The following is a 20,144-nucleotide window of genomic DNA, read 5'->3' as shown; positions in this document are numbered from 1 at the left end:
GTCTTTTCAAAGCTATTTAGCCACAGGTAAAACTATTTCTTTGATATTTTACAAGAAAAATCAAGTATTTCTGTTTCCTATTTTAACAGTACTAAAAATTACTTCTGGTTTTACTTTGTTTGGCATTTTTAAATCCTTCCATTTACCTTCTGTAACAGAATTTTCAGAAAGTTACTGCAGAAATAAAGAGTTGCTATAACAATGTAAAATAGTAGTAAATGGTGTTTCTTTATACTACTTATAAAGAACTCAGCACTGGAGATTGGTAACAGATTAGTAAAATTAAAATATGCTTCTATTTCTTGATCTAACGGTTCAAATTAATGTTAATAAAACATTTAATTATGTGGGATAATTATGCTACTTTATTAAACAAAAAAAACTAATAAAAGAAGTGTATTTTGTTAGGCAGAAACAAATGTACTTTAGGAAAAACATACTAAGTTCTAAATACAATATTTGTATGTGGGAATAGTATCACTATCTATCCGAAAAACAGTAACTTAGAAATGAGCCAAAAGGCTCCTAATGAGCCAAGAAAAATGTTACAAATCCTAGTCACTAAAGGCAAATGCACTTTACCCAAAGGCAAATTCTGTCATTTTCAGTCAGACCTTATTGACATACTATACAGTTAATAATAATAAACTACATTATATGATTTCCAAGTCTAAAGTAGATTATAAAAACAAAACAAGGAGAAAGCCTCTAAGGACATGCTTTCATAGCACCCTAAAACTATATAAAGTTTCAGAGAGACTACAAAAAACCTTTTACCATAGTACTCAAAATCGGTCCTTAAGTAGTACCACTGTTATTATAATTCAATATTAAAAGGACATTTGTTTAAAACTGAAAAATATATGCAAAAGGTTAAAAAACCTCTATCATATACTCTCATAGCAATACATACATTGCCTTTGCACCATCTGATACAAATGAAATATGCTGTATACAGTTAATGTCTGTCTCTCCTACAAGTTTGTAATAAATATCTGTTTAGTGACACCAAAAAAGTCTAAATTTATATCCAGAATAGTTTAAAATGATACAGAAATGTATTTTACAAAGCTCTCATGGAAAATGTGTTATAACTTATGTAACATCTATAGGCCAGCTTTATTCATAATTACCAAAATTTGGAAACAAGCAAAATGTCTGTCAATAGACAATAAACAAGTTGTGGTACATCCATGCAATAAAATATTACTCAGCAATAGAAATAAATGGACTATCAAGGCTGTCAAGCTATGAAAACAAATGAAAGAACCTTAAATGTACATTGCTAAGTGAAAGAAGTTATTCTGAAAAGGCTACATACTACATGATTCCAACCATATGACATTCTGGAAAAGACAAGAGTACAGACAATAAAAAGATCAACAGTTGCCAGTGGTTTGTTTGGGGTAAGGTTGTATAGAGTACAGGAATTTTTGGGACAATATAACAATTTTCTACCATACCATTATGGCAGATATGTGAAATTATGCATTTGTCAAAACCCATAGAACTGTACAACACAAAGGGTGAGCCCTAATGTAAATTTTGTTAATAAAAATGTATACATATTATCTCATCAATTGTAAAAAATTACCACACCAATTCAAGATGTTAAAATAAGGAAAATGGTGGAGGGGGATTGAAGGTGATAGGACATGTGAAACTGCTTTCTGCTCAATTTTGATCTAAAGCTAAATAAAACTCTAAAAAATAAAGCTTATTTATTTAAAAACTGAAGTCTATTAGGTTTTTTCTATTGGCTGTGATAGGCATGTAATCCCTTCACTCAAAATAATCAATGAAAGCAATAGTCCTTTGCGTCAAAATGAGACTTTAATAGTGTCACAAGAAGGTATATAATCATTTCATATATTAAGAAGGAAAAAACAGGATGGAAGATAACTTCAGAGCAGGGACACTAGGTAGCTCAGTGCCCAGCATAATACACATTTACATGTAATAAGGAACTAAAGAACTTGGAAGGATTCAGGGGATGTAAGGGATAGATAAATCATTAAGACTCAACAGATTCATAATAAAACCTATTTATAACTACAGTACACTTGACAGAGGAAGAGACATAAAATCAAATCATAAATTTATTATCTTGAAGCCAAAAAATTAACACAGGCCTCCAAAAATAAAACAAATTGTCTTTACATTTTAACATAAATCCACTAATGGATTTTCTAGCCCTATTAGGTAGAGGTCACTGGAATTAAGTAAAGGTGTTTTCTACATTTTGATCTCTTCTGCACAGGTTATCCTCTTTATGTTAACAGAGAACACACACATAGAGCTCTCTATTCCCAAAAAACATAAGAAAAATAATTTGGCAACCCAGGAAATTCGAATGGTTTCTGACTCAAGTAAGGTCAAAGGAACTGAGGTCTAAAGCAATCCAAATGATCTCTCCAACCTAAGGACCAACAATCTGTGGTGTAACTATGTCTTGGAACAGATCTAAAGATGGCTTTGCAATGGCCTTTTGTAATCACATCTGTTATCTTAAACATGTATGGAATCAGTGAAGTACGTGATAAGGATATAGCACATAATTAGGTGATTCTCATAAGACTAGAGTAATTTTTTTCTTTAAATATAAAATGCTTAACACGATGGTAGGCCCTAGATTTCAATTAAAAAAAAAAAAAACAGAATCGCATCATTTCCTTTCTGGAACAGGAAAAAAAATACTTTATACCTCAAAATAAGCGCTCAATCTTAGAGTATTTATTCAAATAGTGGATATTCTGGTACCATAATAAAAGCGTTAGTTTTAATTAAAATACTGGATGACTGAACTGCTTAAGTGTTATTGATATCCCAATGCTAGGTAGCTGAAATTTCTTTCCCTAATGCTCTACATTGGCACTTTCTTCAGACCTCAGAGTTGGTAGAAAAAGCCTTGTATAATTGTCCAAACAAAAATTCTGATATTGAATACTGTGTTAGGTGGCTGGAAATATAGAAGTAGTTAAGAAGAACTGATTAACTTTTAATAATACATTGGTAGTGATTTTTGACACTAAATAAATATATCATTCTGATAGTCTTTTTTTTTTTTTTTTTTTTTTTAACTTACCGGTTTTTTAAAATGTGACCCTGGTATTCAGAATACCTTGGGTTAAAAAAATAATTACAGTTTCATGCCATTTAGAGGGCTACTCTAAAAATAATGCCTAAACTCAGCTTGAAATTGTCATACTTCTATAGGCCTCACATTTCAGAAGATCGTCCAAGACAAGGTTATTAAGAAAAAGGACAGATGATAAAAATGGGATCCCTCCATAGGTATATCCAAGTCCTTACAATTGACAAGACTAGAACCACGGAAAGGGATATAATCAACTATTTCCATTTTTTGGCATTAAAATTATTTGACTGGATCAAAGTCATTCAGAAATTCTTTTACAATCAACAACAGGTGTCAAAAGGGATCAAACAGAAAGAGAATGAGATACCATTTCTCTTTATTAAGTTGTTCACAGTTTTAATACAATAACTGAGCCTCTAGGTTTTCTAAATTTCTTAACCACAGTGGCTTTTCACCTCTTCTATACTTCTGTCTCTCTGTACCTTGTCATCTTCCCAAACTGCTCCATATCAGAAATCTTTACCAATCTACTCTAATATTGTCCCTGCTTTTTTCTTTACCTTGAGCATTCCATTTTTTACGTCCACCAACCATTCGTCATTCAGCAAATACAGATTAAGGATACCAACCACTCTGTATACTGCAGTTACATCTCTTTTTCAACTCAACCTGAAGTTTAAACTTCCTGGCTTCAAGATGCATTTTAGAAATCTGTTTCTCAAAAAAAACATTTTTATCACTTGCACTGAGTCAAAAGTCTCTTTCTACGTCCTCTTACAATGCACTTGAAACCTCTAACAAATGCACTTGGTAGTCTACATCGTAATTATTTGTGTCCTCAACTAAATTATGTCAGTTATAGGTACTGTTCCAATTTAGAAAACAAGGAATGAAGAATAGAACTGACTTGGTTTCAGGTGTTGGGGAAATGGATTCATATCTTTAAAAGCACATGATTACCATTAAGACTTATTTCAACTATCTAAAGACTAATTCTCTTTAAAAGTATGAATTTTAAAAAATGAGATAAAAATACATGAGAAATATCCCACATCTCAATAAACAAACTCTGCAACTTTGAGACTATATGGAATTCTAACTAAATATACCTATACCCCTAACAGAAATTAACCACAAATATATAAAGATCTTTCTATAGGGCAGGCAAGTGACTCAGTTTGACAAGAATTATCTCTGACTGAAGTTGAAACCAAGCACCAGATTCCAGAATCCTGAGAGAGGCACCTTGATTTCTGGAGTCAGGTGGGAAGAGCAAATATAACACTGCATACTTCTGGTTCTAGTCAAAACAGATATCACTATTTAAAGATAATAAAAATTAGACAACATAAGGAGAAATCTATCAAAATATTTTTAGGACATGTATATGAAAATTACACAACACTGATGAAAGAGACTAAAGGTCTAAATAAATGGGCAGATACACTATGTTCATGAATCCAAAGACAATATTGTTGAGAAGTAAATTCTTCCCCAAACTGACCTATAGATTCAATGAAATGCAAATCAATATCCCAGCAGAATTTTTGCAGACTCTATAAAATTTACATGGGAAAGGAAGGGATATAGAACAGCTCAAACAATTGTAAAAGAAAGTTAAATGACTCACATTAGTTTCAAGATTCACTATAAAACTATAGTAAACAAGAGAGCGTTTGCCAAAAAGATGTATACATAGATCAATGTAGAGAATAAAGTCCAAAAACAGAGCCACACAGGACTGACAACTGATTTTTAACAAATGTACAAATGCAATTCGAAGGGGATAATCTTTTCAAGAAATGGTGCTGGGATAACTGGATACTCTTATGTAAAAAATAAGAATTTCAATCCATACTTCACACCACATAAAAATATTAGACCCAAATAAGTTATAGACTTATACAAAAAAGGTGAAACTTTTTTTGAAGAAAAAAATCTTTGTGACTTTAGGTTAGGCAAAGAATTCTTAGAAATGACTTCAAAAGAACAAAATATAAAATAAAAAAAATAAGTAAATTAGATGTCATCAAATTTTTAAATTTTTTGCTCTCTAAAGACAATGTAAAGAAAATGAAAACATAATCCATGAACTGGGGAAAAACATTTACAAATCATGTATCTAGACAGAAAAACTCCTTTCCAAAATATATAAAGAACTTTCAAAATTCAAGAAAACAAACTAATCAAAAATATGGAAAAGATATGAACACATATTTCACAAAAGAAGACATACGTATGGTAAAAATGCATATGAAATAATACTCAAAATCATTAGTCATTAAAAAAATGCATATAAAACCACAATGAGATACCATTATATACCTAATAGAACAGCTAAAATTTCAGCTATGTGAAATAAAAACTTGTATTTAATAAAAAAAATACCTATATTTGAATGTATATAGCAGTTTTATTTTTGACAAACCAAAGTTAGAAACAATACACATGGAGAATGGATAAACAAACTATATAGTATATCCATATAATAATAAAACACTTCTCAGCAATAAAAAGGAACAAACTATAAATGCAAGCAACAATATGAATGAATCTCAAATGCTTTAGAGTAACTGAAAGAAACTTGACTAAAAGACTACATAACATATGATTCTATTCATATGATATTCTAGAAAGGACAAGACAAGGAGGACTGAGAATTGATTATTAGTTATCTGAAGTTAGTGGATGGGAATGGTGGAGGGATTTGAAGGTTTGACTACAAAAGCACAGTAGCAAAAAGAAATTTTGTTGGGGAGTAACTGAACAGTTTTACATGTTGATTGTGGTAATAGTTACACTACTGTGCATTTGTCCTAACTTACAGAAATGTTCACCAAAATAAACAAATTTTACTCTTATTAAAAAACCTAAGAATTTCATTGAAAAGGTAAAGGAGGAGGAATGAGCATAATGAAAAACCACGCCACCTCCTTCTCCCAAAGACACTGATGTAATAGTATTATATTTACTGGGATTATATTATAAAGGTTCATATGCCTTTTGGGATTAAAGACAGAAGAAAGAGATGGCAATATCAAAGGCTATATCCTAATATGCTGGTGGGCCAAAAATTTCTGCAATTACACCACATTACCATGGTGCAAGTTGATCTCAGGATTCTTTTTCTTTGAGAGAGGAAGAAGAGCCCTTTTAGTGAGACTTTGACATATCCACCCTCTACTCTTTCCTTCTTGTACTTTGTAAAGGCAAATATGGGAGTAGAGATGGGGTTGAGAAAAGAGCTATGGGAACACTGAGAACCTGAGATTAACACGCCCACACCCTGTCCCAGATGCCATAACTAGTAATGTAGCAACTTTTCTGTGGAAAGAGAAAGCATTAACAGAAGAGCATGCCCTAAAATAATAAAGATATAAACATTCGGTCCCAGAAACTCTAGGGTATGGAACTTTATTTATATAAAGCTTGCAAATGTTTTGTTTCCAGGGAGCTCTAAGAAAAGATTTATCAATTTTTTAGAGAAGAAAAGCTAATGATACCTTTCTGTGATAAGCACAAGGGGGCACTGGAACACAGTATTATGTCTTGTGATACACCTAAGAACTTTCCCAAGGTTCTGGGGGAAAAAGAAAGGAAAAAAAAAAAAAAAAAAAAGGAAGCAACAGTTGGTACACATATTAAATCTCAGTTTCACAGAAATGTCTACTTTTACTTGAAGAAAGATTTTACAATACTAGATTTAAATGTATGCATTTTTTTCAATGATCAAACTCATGGAATAAATTTTTCCTTCTATCAAATCCTATTGACAGAAATTATTTCACTCTCAATTCATATTAGGTCAACTATAATGCTTGACCTAATAAGCAAAGTCCTTCAAATGAAAATTTACCATTATTTACTGATCTCACCTTTGAATCAATAACTCTTCATCACAAGATAGTAAAAGCTACAAACACTTAAATAATTCTTCAACTATTTAGTATGCTAGAATATGGACTCGTGATTTTAGATATATGAAAAGCTATTCTAAGAAACCAAATTGTTCCTTTTGATTTTTAACTTTTCACTATAGAGACAATAACATAATGCAGTCCCATGTGCCTATCATTCAGCTTCAACAATTTTTACCTCATAGCCAATTTTGTTTCAACTAAAAAAAAAAAAATCTGAAAAATTATCCATTATCACTCAGTATTCAAGTTTCGCACAACGGGCTTTTTTCCTTTTCAGTTTGTTCAACTGGTTGACATGATTCTAATATCTCTTTTTATCTATAGGTTCCACACCTCTTCTTTTCCTCTTGAACCTTTTTTTGTTAAAGAGTTCAGGTCATTTGTCACATACAGTTTTCAATTATCTGTATTTTGCTGACTATTCATCTGAGGCATTTTTAAATATGTTGTCCATCCTTCTACTTTCTATAACTGTTGAATCTAGGGTCTTAATCAAATTCAGAATTGATAGAGAAGATAACCTCCTACATAGTACAGTGTTCCTCATGTAGGGGCATATATGTATTGCCTTATATCTTTCGGTGATAACAACAGCTAGTGGGGAACACTGCCTATATCCAGTACTTTACTGAGAGTTGCAAAATAGTGATAATCTAATTTTATCATTCCTTTATCATTTATTATCTGGAATATGTCTATTAATTGAAAATTCCTCTCAACAAATCTTTGGTTTCCAAGAGGTTAATTTAGGAAAGGAAGGATAAATGCTTATTTTTCATGAGTTTCTGAAAAAAGGAGGTGGTATTCTGACCTCCCAAAATGGTAAGCAATGAGTTTGTTTTTTAGAGGAGGAACTGTTATAAATTCTCGGATTTAAATAACTGTAGCATATTTCAAATCACTGCAGTCTTATTCCTATTGCTGTCAGATTTTCACATCTTTGGCCAGTGAGAACCTCTTTAATTTGTTTGTAAGTCTTTTAGACATGACCTTAGTCTTTAATAGCATCCTTGCTTCTGGTATAACAAAATATCCCATGATCATCATGTCCCTCTTCTGTCCCAGACCTGAAATCAACCACACAGTGAAGGAACCCTGGTACTTTTCAATGGAAAACAGCATTCAGAGACAATAATCTTGGTTCCAGGAGTGTTCATTACTCCTAGAACCCAGATGGTTAGTGTGACGTTATACTGATACTTCCAAATAAAATTCTAGTTTATTTTAACTGTACTGATCTATTATACTATGACAGCAACATATTTAAATTCATTTGCTTTGTTGTACAATACATATATAACGGTCTGAGATAACAAAACCAACACTCTGATTATTGAAAACCATTTACATTTTTTACACTGTTCGTATGTCCTTGAGGTATAATCCACTAGGCATATATAATCAAATTACTGTGTTTTAAAGTCACTTAAAATAGTTCTTTCCTATAGTGATACTACCTAGGCTTCTTTGTTTCATTTTGCTTTCAGTTTTAGGTTGTTCTTTTTTTAATGATTAAAATTTGTTTTAAAATTATATAAAACATTGACATGGTTTCAAAGTCACACACAGAAAACAAGCTATGTTCACAGAATTCTAGCTATTTCTTCTGTCCCTACTCCTTATAGTTGATTAGTTTTTGGTTACTTTCTAGGTTTAAAAAAAGTAAAAATGTACATACACATATAAATATACTTAGATAACCAGTAATATACTCTATGGACTTTCTGTATCCTATTATTTTTATTTCACAATAATTATATTGGGGATCATGGTATAGAAGATATTCCTTATTTGCTTTTAAACCTACATAATACCCAATTAGGCAGATGAATCCTTTTTATTCATTCAGAACTCTATGATGGAAATTTGGGTTGTTTCAGTCTTTTAGTAAATCTTTAATAAATAGAGAATAAAATGGTAGTTACCAGGGAATGTGGTGGTGGGGTGGGAGGGGATGGATAAGAGTGATGTTTAAAGGTACAAATTTCCAATATGTAGTAAATAAGCCACAGAGATCTAATGCACAATATAGACAATACTGTACTATAATTATGTAAGATAATATCGATACACCAGCAATCATATTACAATATATAAAAGCATCAAGAACACATTTTACACCTTAAAATTTATACAATGTTACATGTCAAATTTATTCAATAAAGAAACAGACACAAATTGGTGCTACAATGAATATAGCTTTGTGCGTATGTCATTTTGTATTTATGCCAACCTACATCTAGGATATACTCCTAAGAGATTTACTAGATGAAACAGTAAATAAATGAATATGTAATTTAGATACTGTCAAATTCCCCACTATAGTTTTCACCATTTTCTATTCCAAAAGGTAATGTGTGAGAGTGCCCATTCCGCTACAAGCTAAGTGGGTATCTTGTCAATCTTAGAGGAGAGGGAAATGAGGAATAAGGCGACAATTCGTATATCAGTATAGTTTTATTGGCGTTTTCCCTTTTGTTTTCTATTTCGTTGATCTACTCTTATCTTTATTTTCTGCCCTGTTCTTAGTTTGGGTTTTATTTGCTCTTCTTTTTCTCTCTTAAGGTAGAAACTTAGGTCACTTATTTTCCTTCCTTCTAACATAAGCATTTAAAGTTATACACTTCTCTCTGAACCATGCTGAGGATACATCCACATTCTGATTTCCTGTACTTTTATTAACATTCAGTTTAAAATGACTTCTAATTTCCCTTGTAATTTCTTCTTTGACCCACAAATTGTACAAAAGTGTATTAATATCCAAACATTTGGGATTTTCTCCGCTAGACATCATACTGTTACTTATTTCTAATTTACTACTACTATGGCCCAAGAACAGACGCTTGTATTATTTCCAGCCTTTTAAATTTATTTAGAATTCTTTCATAGCCCAGCATATAGTCTCTTTTGAGAAGAGATCATGCACTTGAAAAGAATGTGTATTAAGCATCATGGGTGTAGTGTCTATTGGCATTAATTAAATCAATTAATGATGGTCTTTTTCAGATCTTCAGTGTCTTTGCTATTTTATGTATTTGTTCTACCAACTGCTGAGAAGGATGTTAAAATCTCCAACTATGATTGTAAAATTATCTATATGTAATTTCTGCAATTCTATAAAATTTTGCTTCATATATTGTAAAGTTGTATTAGGTACACACAGATTTGTCACTTATGTTAGAACTGTCTCATGTGTTTTTGATAATACTCTTTCCTGAAGAGTACTTTAGCCACATCAGCTCTCATAGACCTACTCTTTGCATGGTATATCTTTTTCTGTTTATTAATTTCAACGTATGTGTAACTTTATACTTAAGTGAATTTTTTGCGGACCACATATAATTGAGTCTTTTGTTTTTCTTTATATCTGTTCTGACAATCTCTGCCTTTTAATTGACGTGTTTAATCTTATTAACAGTTAATGTAGTGTAACATGATTGAATCTATCAATTTACTACTAGTTTTCTGTTTTTCCCTTTTTTTTTGTTCTCTACTCCTCTTTCTCTGCCTTCTTTTGAATTACCTGAGTATTTTTTAGAATTGGATTTTAACTATTAAAAATTTATACTCTCTAGTAACCCCATTAAAAAAGAAAACAGATAGAATTAATTTTAAAATGTATGGTTAGTTAATCCAATATATATAAAACATTATAATTTCTAGTAATCAATACTTTTAAATAAAGATATTTTACTTTTTTACATATACTAAATCTTTAAAATCTAGTTTGTGTTTTACAGTTACAACACATCTCAGCTTGGACTATCCACATTTCATGTGCTCAACAGTTACATGTACTTGGTGACTACCATATCAGACAATGCAGCTCTAATTATTTCTGAAATAGTGTGTCTTTCTTCTTTAGTCTTAGAAGTGAGAAGCTATATTTAATGGTTTTTGTATCCAGATATTTAGCAATCTAGAAATTCAGAATTATTTACTTATATACTAAAAAACTATATTTAACTTAAATATTTTAAAACGATATGTGTTCACTTAGCAATTTAATGGAACTTATTTAGAAGTAAATCTAAAGATTTTATTCAAAACAATTTGCACTGACAGTTCTACATCAAACAAACTAGCACAACAGTTTTTTTTTTAAATCTTTTTACTCAAAAATTACAGAATCTTCTGTGTAGTAAGCTATCATTTAAGGGATTATAAATGAAAATACATATATGTAATTATACATAAAAATAAAATAAATATAATATTTTCTGTACTTACGGGCTTCACACTTGACAGTATCATCCAAGTTTATTCTATTAAAAATTAAGTTATCCCCTATTATGCGAGAATGTGGCGGGCCATTCTATAAACTTTTCCAAAGTTATTTTTATTCTCTATAGGGAAAGTTTCCCAAACCTGTGCTGCATAGAAATATAAAGAAAATCTTCCCCCAAATATAAATCAAACTGAATTATATTCAAAATAAATGAAAAGTTACATATTTTCTTAGACTATAAGATGCTGAAATATCTGTATATATTCTAAACTGTGTGTGATTCATAGTAAATCCAAAGGTATGACTGGGCGTACAAATTCATACCAAATGGTATTCACAGGTGTCAGAGGGGCTAAGCTTTCTAAATGCCAAGGCAAAAGATAATGAGGTTAATAAGTCAGTATTCACTGTATGATGTAAAAACAATTCCTAGTTTCACTAGCAGTCATTTAATATGAAGTCCTACAATGTGGCCTAAATACATTTAATATCAGTTTCTATGATGTGTTAAAACAATGAAGTATAAATATTCAATCTGCGAATTCACCTGAAGGTTAAGTTTAGAGCAATGCTATTCAAGAGAAACAAGAGCTACAAATGTGCCCCAGTATGTACTTTTAAATTTTCTATTAGCCACATTTAAAAAGTGGAGAAACATGTTAATTTTACTAATATGATTTCAAAAATACATAGCAACAAAAATATTTCAATTTGCAATCAACAAAAAATTATTAATGCATTCCTTTATACATTCCTTTATACTAAGTCCTCAAAATCACGTGTATATTTGACATTTACATTAGATCTCAATTCAGACGAGCTACATTGCAAGTCCTCAACAGTCATATGGGGCTAGTGGCTATCTAACGGGACAATGCAAGTTTAGACTATCTAGAAGAATGAACAGAATATACTTTAATTTGCCATAATTTTTTCTTGCAGTCAGACTTTGATAAAAAGTGGGCAGTTCTGTTGAAACCTGGAGAGAGGATATTTTACATTAGAGCATAACTTAAAAAAAAAAAAAAACTATGAAGTAAGAGGGCAGGGTTGAGTTTCTCCTTAACCATATTTAGAATGTGTTTGAATGTATGACAATCTATCTTCACAAGGAAGTAGACTGAGGGGCAAAACCATAATCATTCATAAAAGATTCTTCTGGTCCAAAAGAAACATAAGTAAATCCCCACAGATTATGCTCAAAATTCTAGCTATTAAAATGTTAAGCCTATATACTTGCAATTGTACTCCCAGGTATCTATTAAGATATATCCACATAAACATTTATACGAGTCCAGAAGAACATTTTTATAACTGCTAAGAAGTGAAAACAACTTAAACATTTATCTATCAGATGGTCAATAAATGAAAAAATGTAGACTAGCCTTAAAATGGAGTACTATTGAGCAGTAAAGAAATGAACATGGATGACTTTCAAAACAAACGAACAAACAAAAACAAAAAATGCTAAGAAAAAGAAGGCCGACACAAGACTACATATTGTATGATTCTATTTATGTTCAATTCTAGGAAAGTCAAAATTACTGTGAAAGAAAAGGGACCCAAAGGCAGGGGTGTAGACTTAAGACAAAGGGACATGAGGAAACATTTTTGTCAAAATGTACTCTTAAAACAGGTAAATTTTACTGCAAAAATTATATTTCAATAAAGCTGTTTTTTAAATAATAATTATAATCAGAAAAAAACATTTAGGCTGGGCTATTTTCAAAAGTTAATCCATCATTTACTTAAATCGACAAAGTAATAAAGCTTTGAGGTAAACCTTTCAAAGTACAATTGACCTTTGAACAATGCAAGGGTTGCGAGCATGGACCATTTTGCATTGTCAAAAATATGCCTCCAATTTCTAACTAGCCTAAAACTTAACTACTAATGGGCTACCGATATAATAAACACCTGATTAACACATTTTTACAGTATATGCATTATATACTCTATTGTTAGAACGAAGTAAGCTCAAGAAAAGAAAATGCTAAGAAAATCATAAGGAAGAAAAACACATTTACAGTATTTACTGCAAAAAAATCCATGTGCAAGTAGATATGAGCTGTTCATGAGCTGTCATTCAAGGGTCAACAGTAGTTGGAAATTTTATTTTTACCTTTGATTATAGATAATGGCTGATACATTATTTACTGATTCATCTCCCATTGTGTTTTATAGTCAGTGGGAATTTTATAAATGCATAATACATTTAATTTGCAATACACCAAGAGTTTTCAAATACTTTGTCCCATCTTATTTTCAAAATAAACTTATGAATAAAAAGAGATGGGTGTTATTCTAACATATAAGAAAACTGATATCATGGAGGCTAAATTCCAAAGGTTCTTCGTATAGTAAGGGTTTGGACTAAAACTGACAATGGGAACAATGAGAAGGAGTCTATGATGCCTTCTATTATACTTCCTAATGATACTTTTTTCAGAAGGGAGATTAAATGAGCCTGTATTATTAAGATTTTAATAAAAATTACCTATCTAAGGCGCTATTTTAGCCATCCGATACACAGGTTCTCTCCATCCCCTAGATCTGCGTTCTTCTTCTGGCAAAACATAAAATCCTTCGCTGCATCAACTCCTGCTGAGATTGAAGTGTAGCACCACTAATTACGAGTATCTTTGAAAAATGATACCAATATAAAAAAGTGTTCCAATTCCAGCAAAGGAAATTATGAACACATCATTGCTATTCTTGAACATTAATTCTGCCCCAAAACATTTAACTATATAATTCTTGAAACCCTACCACAATGATCTCTGGAATACCAGCAAAAATCTACCATATCCTCAACTTCTCTGAATTTTTTATCCTTTGCCTTCCTTATTGAAATGAAACATGGCTCTTCAAAGACACTGTTTTTTGCTGGCACCCTCTCAAGTTTTGACTGTTTTCCCTCCCACATTCCATATACTATACCTTAAAGTTAGATTGGATTACTCTTCTTCCGCACTGAAAAGACCATCCTTCCTCCCTGATCATCCATCCTACCTTAACCATTCCCTTCCCCTCTCCACCCTTGCCCTGGTTTTATTTTCTCTGTAATCTCAATTTCAAACACTTCACTCCTGATACACCACTTCCAATGTTTCCAGCTCACACTTTCATTTTCTGGCTTGGCCAAACACTCAGTCCAGCATAAGACCTACAACTTTTCACTGTTGTTCTATAATTCTACAATTTTACTATAATATATACAAAACTAAAAAAAAAATTGCAAAAATGTTAAATTATCAAGAATGGTATACTAATTTTTCTTTGTTTTCCTAAATTTTCTAAGAGTAGACATACATGCCAATTTATAAATAACACTGAAAGTTTTTCAAAAATACAAAAGTTAATGGAAAATTACCTCTAGACAGTTAATCTTTGTCTTCATCTCTGTTATTCTTCCTTTAAATCACTGACTACTCTTATGGCTAAACTTATATTGAGACAGCTAAAACTGGTTTAAATTACTAGAAAATGGCAGAATGAGAGGGGTGTGAAAATCATGTTATAAAAGTCTGCCAAAACTAAGTTTTAAAAATCAGCCAAGTCAACATTGATCATAACAGAGACATGAAAACAAATATATTGTCTTAGAAAAAACAAACAAACAAAAAACAGTGGAGTGGCTATTTCCTTTAACTGTGTTGACTGTTACATGAATGTTCTCATTTAATTACATAAATATAAATTAAATATAAATGCAAATATAAATATAATATCAATGATTAATACCAGGATTTGTATACAATCTCTTCTTTATGCAACAATACTGTTAATATAACAAAAAAATTTTGTAGAATGATAAAAAACACATTAATGTAAATGCATTTTTAAATCAAGATGTGCATTATTTTCAAGTATGGAGATTTGCTAGTAATGAATAAAAATATTTCTTCTATAATAATCAATATTATGCAAATATATTTATCTTGAAAAATAACATCCTTTTGTTCATTAAACAGATTTTCCTATTTTTCTTTAGCCTCAAGATTTCAATAAATAAACTTTAAAAGAGCTTATATAAAAGTGCACTGGCAAATTTCTCATATAGAACTTTCTATATACAAGATATCGCTAAATCAGTTGTATTAACATAGAAACATCAGAAGCAAGCTTTATTCTTAAGACATCGATGCCACACAACCATAGAGCTACAAATCATAATTACATTGAGGTATAAAGTAAAAACTCTGATTGCTCTAAAAACCTTTCATTTGATATGCTTGTTAAGGCAGAGGTGTTATTTATATAAACAAGTCCTCAACTAATGAAATTTAATGAAATTTAATTTCTAGAATAAAAAATGATATTCAAAGCTATGAATGAGAAAAATCTATGACATGCTCCATATTTTCATATATTAAATAGCTGCATAACTCTTTTTATAGTAAATTCAAATAATTTCTTTACAGTTCAGACAGAAGTACCACCACAACAAAACAAGAATACATAAAAGTACTATTCTCTAAAATTGGCTTTTCCCCTTCCCCAACAGAGAAGAAAAGGCTATCTTCCTCTCTTAACAATAACATCTGAGATAGGCGAATAGTCTCTCAAAAAACAAATGAAAATAAAATATTTAAAAATACTAACCTAGAATCCTTAATTTTTTTAAAAAAAACCTAGTAAATAAATTACCATCAAAATAAATAATGAGAAAGTATTTTCTTAATCTGTTGAGATTCTGCTCCCTGGCAACTGTCATCAGTTTGTCTCAAACTTATTAAAATTCTCTATAGGTTTGGATGTTTCTTACATTTATTTGGTGCAGTCAGCAGGATTTCAAAGAAGCCAACCCAGGATCACCCTGCAGACCTGGTGCTAGGTATCAGCAGGGGCCCACTGAGCCCCACTGGCTCCTGCTTTGCATGAGGTGAACTTGGGTGAGTTTTTTCTTGGAATTCAAGATCTCCCTGTTTTAAGGTAGGAGATCCTTACTTTATTTGAGCTGCTTTTAAAAATCCTTAAGGTGGCATTAAAGGATAAGGGTTGAGATAACCCAGGCTAAGGACAAAGGCTGAGATACCTCAGGGACAGGAGAACAAAGCAGGTAGCTGGCTTTTTACTTTGGCTTCTCAACTGGAATTGTTTACTGTGAGTCTGAACAAACCTTTGCACTAGATAAATGAGAGTTTGAACTCATTCAGTTCTGAAGATAAGGAGCATTTATTCCCTCCAGCTCAAATTTCAGGTGTTCTTAGGTGACTACGGATCTATGTGGAGGTGTGTGAGGGTATCCCTCAAAATGAGCAGTGGTGCCATAGTGAATCTCAACACAAATGTAATTAATTGACTCGTCCAGAGATGCACGCATGAAGGCTGGTTATCTAGCTCTCCAAGTCCTCAACAATTGTATTAGACAGCTGGGGAGAGAAACTGAGACACATAAGAGAATTGAAGTGACTCAAGAGGTGACAGCATCTTGGAGCTCAACCCATGAGCAGTACACTTCAACCAACAAATTTCTATCCCTAGAAATTTGTTCAGACTTTGCAGATCTCAAAAGAAAACTAAAAGTTAACATGAGAAATCGTACCTCCAAGGCCAGCAAGCTTCCAGGCCCCAGCCCCAACTAATACTCTTCAGATGACAATTCCTAAGGAATCTTTTACTTGCAAGTACTTACAGAAATGCGAAGATTTAACTACAAGAATTATCACCTTAAGATGGCTGAAATGGAGTTCTTTCAACACGTAATTTTTTGTGTGCACAATTAGAAAAATCCAGCTCTAAAATCAAACTGAATGGGAGGCTTACTTCAATTGGCTAATAGAAACCTCTGAAATGGAGCAGAGAGAGACTTCCTTCTCTCCAAGAAGTAAGAACATTTTAGAGCAGCAGTCCCTAGCCTTTTTGGCACGAGGGACTGTTTTTGTGAAAGACAATTTTTCCACAGGCCAGGAGGGTTGGGGAATGCTTTTGGGAGCCTAGGTGAGGATGCTAGCACTAGGAAGCAGCTGCAAATACAGATGAAGCTTCACTCACTTGCACAGCACTCAATTCCTGTTGTGCAGCCTGGTTCCTAACAGGCCATGGACTTGTACCAGTCCACAGCTTGGGGGATGGGGACCTGTTTTAGAGACTATCTCTGAACTAAGGAAAGCTTCTGAACTTGTTCAATGCCAGCACCCCACTTTTCTCGGTTCTCCAACTGTCCTTTACTTTGCTATCTGGACTTACTCTCCTCTCTCTTCCACAACTCCTCCACCAGAGCTCTTTCTCAGAGTAGAAAACCAGACTAGGATAGACTAGGAAAAAAAAATCTAATTCAGCAGCTTCCTTTGAAAAAGCCGGTTTTAGGCAGAGGCGAACCAAAGGTTGTAAATGTTCCGTGCACTAGAACAGAAATAAGGGATCTATTAGGGTCCCCCAACCCACTCTGGGACTCTGATGAGTTCTCAAAGGAATCTTATTTAACTGTTAGAACATATGATCCTGGCTATTCTGACTTACTCCAATTAACACACTTACTGGTTTCTAGGGGTAAAGCAACAGAATTACTAAATAAGGTTTGCTGGGAAATTCCTTTAGAGAAGTCTGCTTTTATTGTAAAAAGCCAGGTCACCTTCCACAATGTATAAAGAACTCATACAACTCAACAACAAAAAAATGGGCAGAAGATCTGATAGGTATTTCTTCAAAGAGGACATAGAGATGGTCAATAGACATATGAAATGATGCTCAAGGTCACTAATCTTCAGAGAAAAATGCAAATTAAAACCACAATGAGATATCACCTCACGCACCTGGCAGGTTGGCTATCATCAATAAATCAAAAAAAACGAATGTTGGTGAGGATGTGGAGAAAAGGAAATCTTCATCCACTGTTGGAATTGCAAACTGGTACAGTCACAATGGAAAAAGCAGTTTGGAGGTTCCTCGAAAAATTAAAAATAGACTACCTTTTGACCTAGCAACTGAACTACTGAGTATTTATCCATAGTTTGTAAAGATCTATGCACCTGTATGTTCATATAGCACTCTTTAAGTGTCTATCAACAGACATTTGGATAAAAAGGTTATGGTATACATATACAATGGAATATTATTCAGCCATTAAAAAATATGAAATCTTACCATTTACGACAACATGGATGGACCTAGAGGGTATTACACTGAGATTTCATTTATATGTGGAATCTAAGGAAAAAAAGAAACGAACAAACTAAATGAAAACAGACTCCCAGATCAGAGAACAAAGTGGTGATTGCAAGAGGAGTAGGCGGTCGGGATGCTGGGTGGAAAAGGTGAAGGGATGAAGTAGTACAAACTAGTAGTTACAAAATAGTCACAGGAATTTAAAGTACAGCATAGGGAATTATAGTCACTATTATTGTAATGGCTGTGTGCAGTGCCAGATGGGTGATACAGTGATCATGGGATCACTTCATAAATTATAAAATGTCTAACCACTATACTGTATACCTGAAACTAATATAAAATAAAAATAAATTAAAAAAATAAAAATAAATGAGAAAGAAGTAACTGGGTAGATTCAAAGCTTTTAACATTTTTGTTAAAATACACTTTACTTCCCTCTTGTCTTTTAAAAAACTGTCCTGTCCTCTGTATTGAGCAAATAAATAAAATTGTGACTCTACATATAAAACTTAGGGGAACAGGTTGTTTTAGGACTACCTTAATGACTTATTCCCATTAGGATGGAGAAAGTGAACATGATAAGTACAAGATTTCAGGACTTAATACCCTGCCATGTTGCTCCAAAGTATATAAGAGCTTTCAAGAGCCCCAGCTGTAAGCTGGGAAGACTCTCTATTGCTATAATCACACAGTGACTATTCTGTAAGATGTCTGTTGTATTCTCACCACTCAATTTACATTTTAGCAATTTAATGGGTACATTTTAGAGTCTTGTTGTGGAATAAGATATCAAAACCCCCCAAAAAGGTATCAAATCACCCCCTTTAACTTCAAGCTTTCTGTTAGCTTCCCTTGAGACTAGATAAAGTCTGAACTTACGCTGGATGACGGAGCCATAAAGAACCGTTCTCTGTACTCTTCTGATCCTGCTATAACCCCTAGTCTACTACTTTACAGATCAGTACCGTGGTTTTCTTCCTGTTCCTAAAACGTACAATGCTCACTCTGGTCTCATGGTAGAAGAGAAGCATAAGATAAAATTTTACTGCAATGATTAAAAATAGGAATAAAATAATGTTTGAAACCCAAAGAAATATCAAGAGAAAGAGAGACGGACAGACCAATCTCTGGAGCCCTGCTTTAACTCATTAAAGAAAATAGGTCAGTTTCAGAGAACTGAGATTATTAAGTGACACCAGAAAACCCATCAGACTGCCCCAGACTAATATACTTTGTCCTACTACTCTCAAATGTACATTACTTATCCAAACTGTATAAATTTTGTAAAACTTCAGAAATATGCTTCCAGAGAACATTCTAGATAAGTTTCAATTTAGCAAGACTAACCATGAATAAAAAGCACTGAGAATTATTATTTATAATCTAAGGCAGACACTGATGGTCCCTAAGTGCAGAAGATAAAGTTACATAAGTGATTCCATGGAAGAAGATATTATGGAATGGTATTCATAGTTCTGAATTATTACCTTCCAAGTCAGGTAAAAAGAGCATATTCTTCTTTGGAATTAGAATACTAAGACTATGAATGATAATATTTCTTTGAGCCCTAATTTTCAGGTTAATAAAATAGAGGTAATTAATACTTCAGAGAGACGTTGTAAGAATTAAGCTTCACTTTCTTTTTTTCCCTGACATACAAATATGATGTACTTCATATTTAAAGAAAATGTTTCTTCCATAATTTGTCACCATGATCAACACTGTATTGTATTAAAATGTTAGAAAGAGGGAGAATACATAAAACGCAACCCAGAAAAAAACAAAA

The 20,144-nt window shown here is 32.3% G+C and overlaps 1 protein-coding gene across 3 annotated transcripts in view; it reads right to left on the bottom strand.

Annotated features, from left to right (window-relative positions):
• Positions 1-20,144, bottom strand: part of JMJD1C (jumonji domain containing 1C) — a 291,466-nt gene that overhangs the window by 168,288 nt on the left and 103,034 nt on the right. The gene's annotated exons all lie outside the window — the stretch shown is intronic.

This window comes from Rousettus aegyptiacus, unplaced genomic scaffold (genome assembly GCF_014176215.1).
Source record: "Rousettus aegyptiacus isolate mRouAeg1 unplaced genomic scaffold, mRouAeg1.p scaffold_m13_p_6, whole genome shotgun sequence".
Taxonomy (NCBI): domain Eukaryota; kingdom Metazoa; phylum Chordata; class Mammalia; order Chiroptera; family Pteropodidae; genus Rousettus; species Rousettus aegyptiacus.
This window is presented reverse-complemented; position numbering and strand designations above follow the sequence as displayed.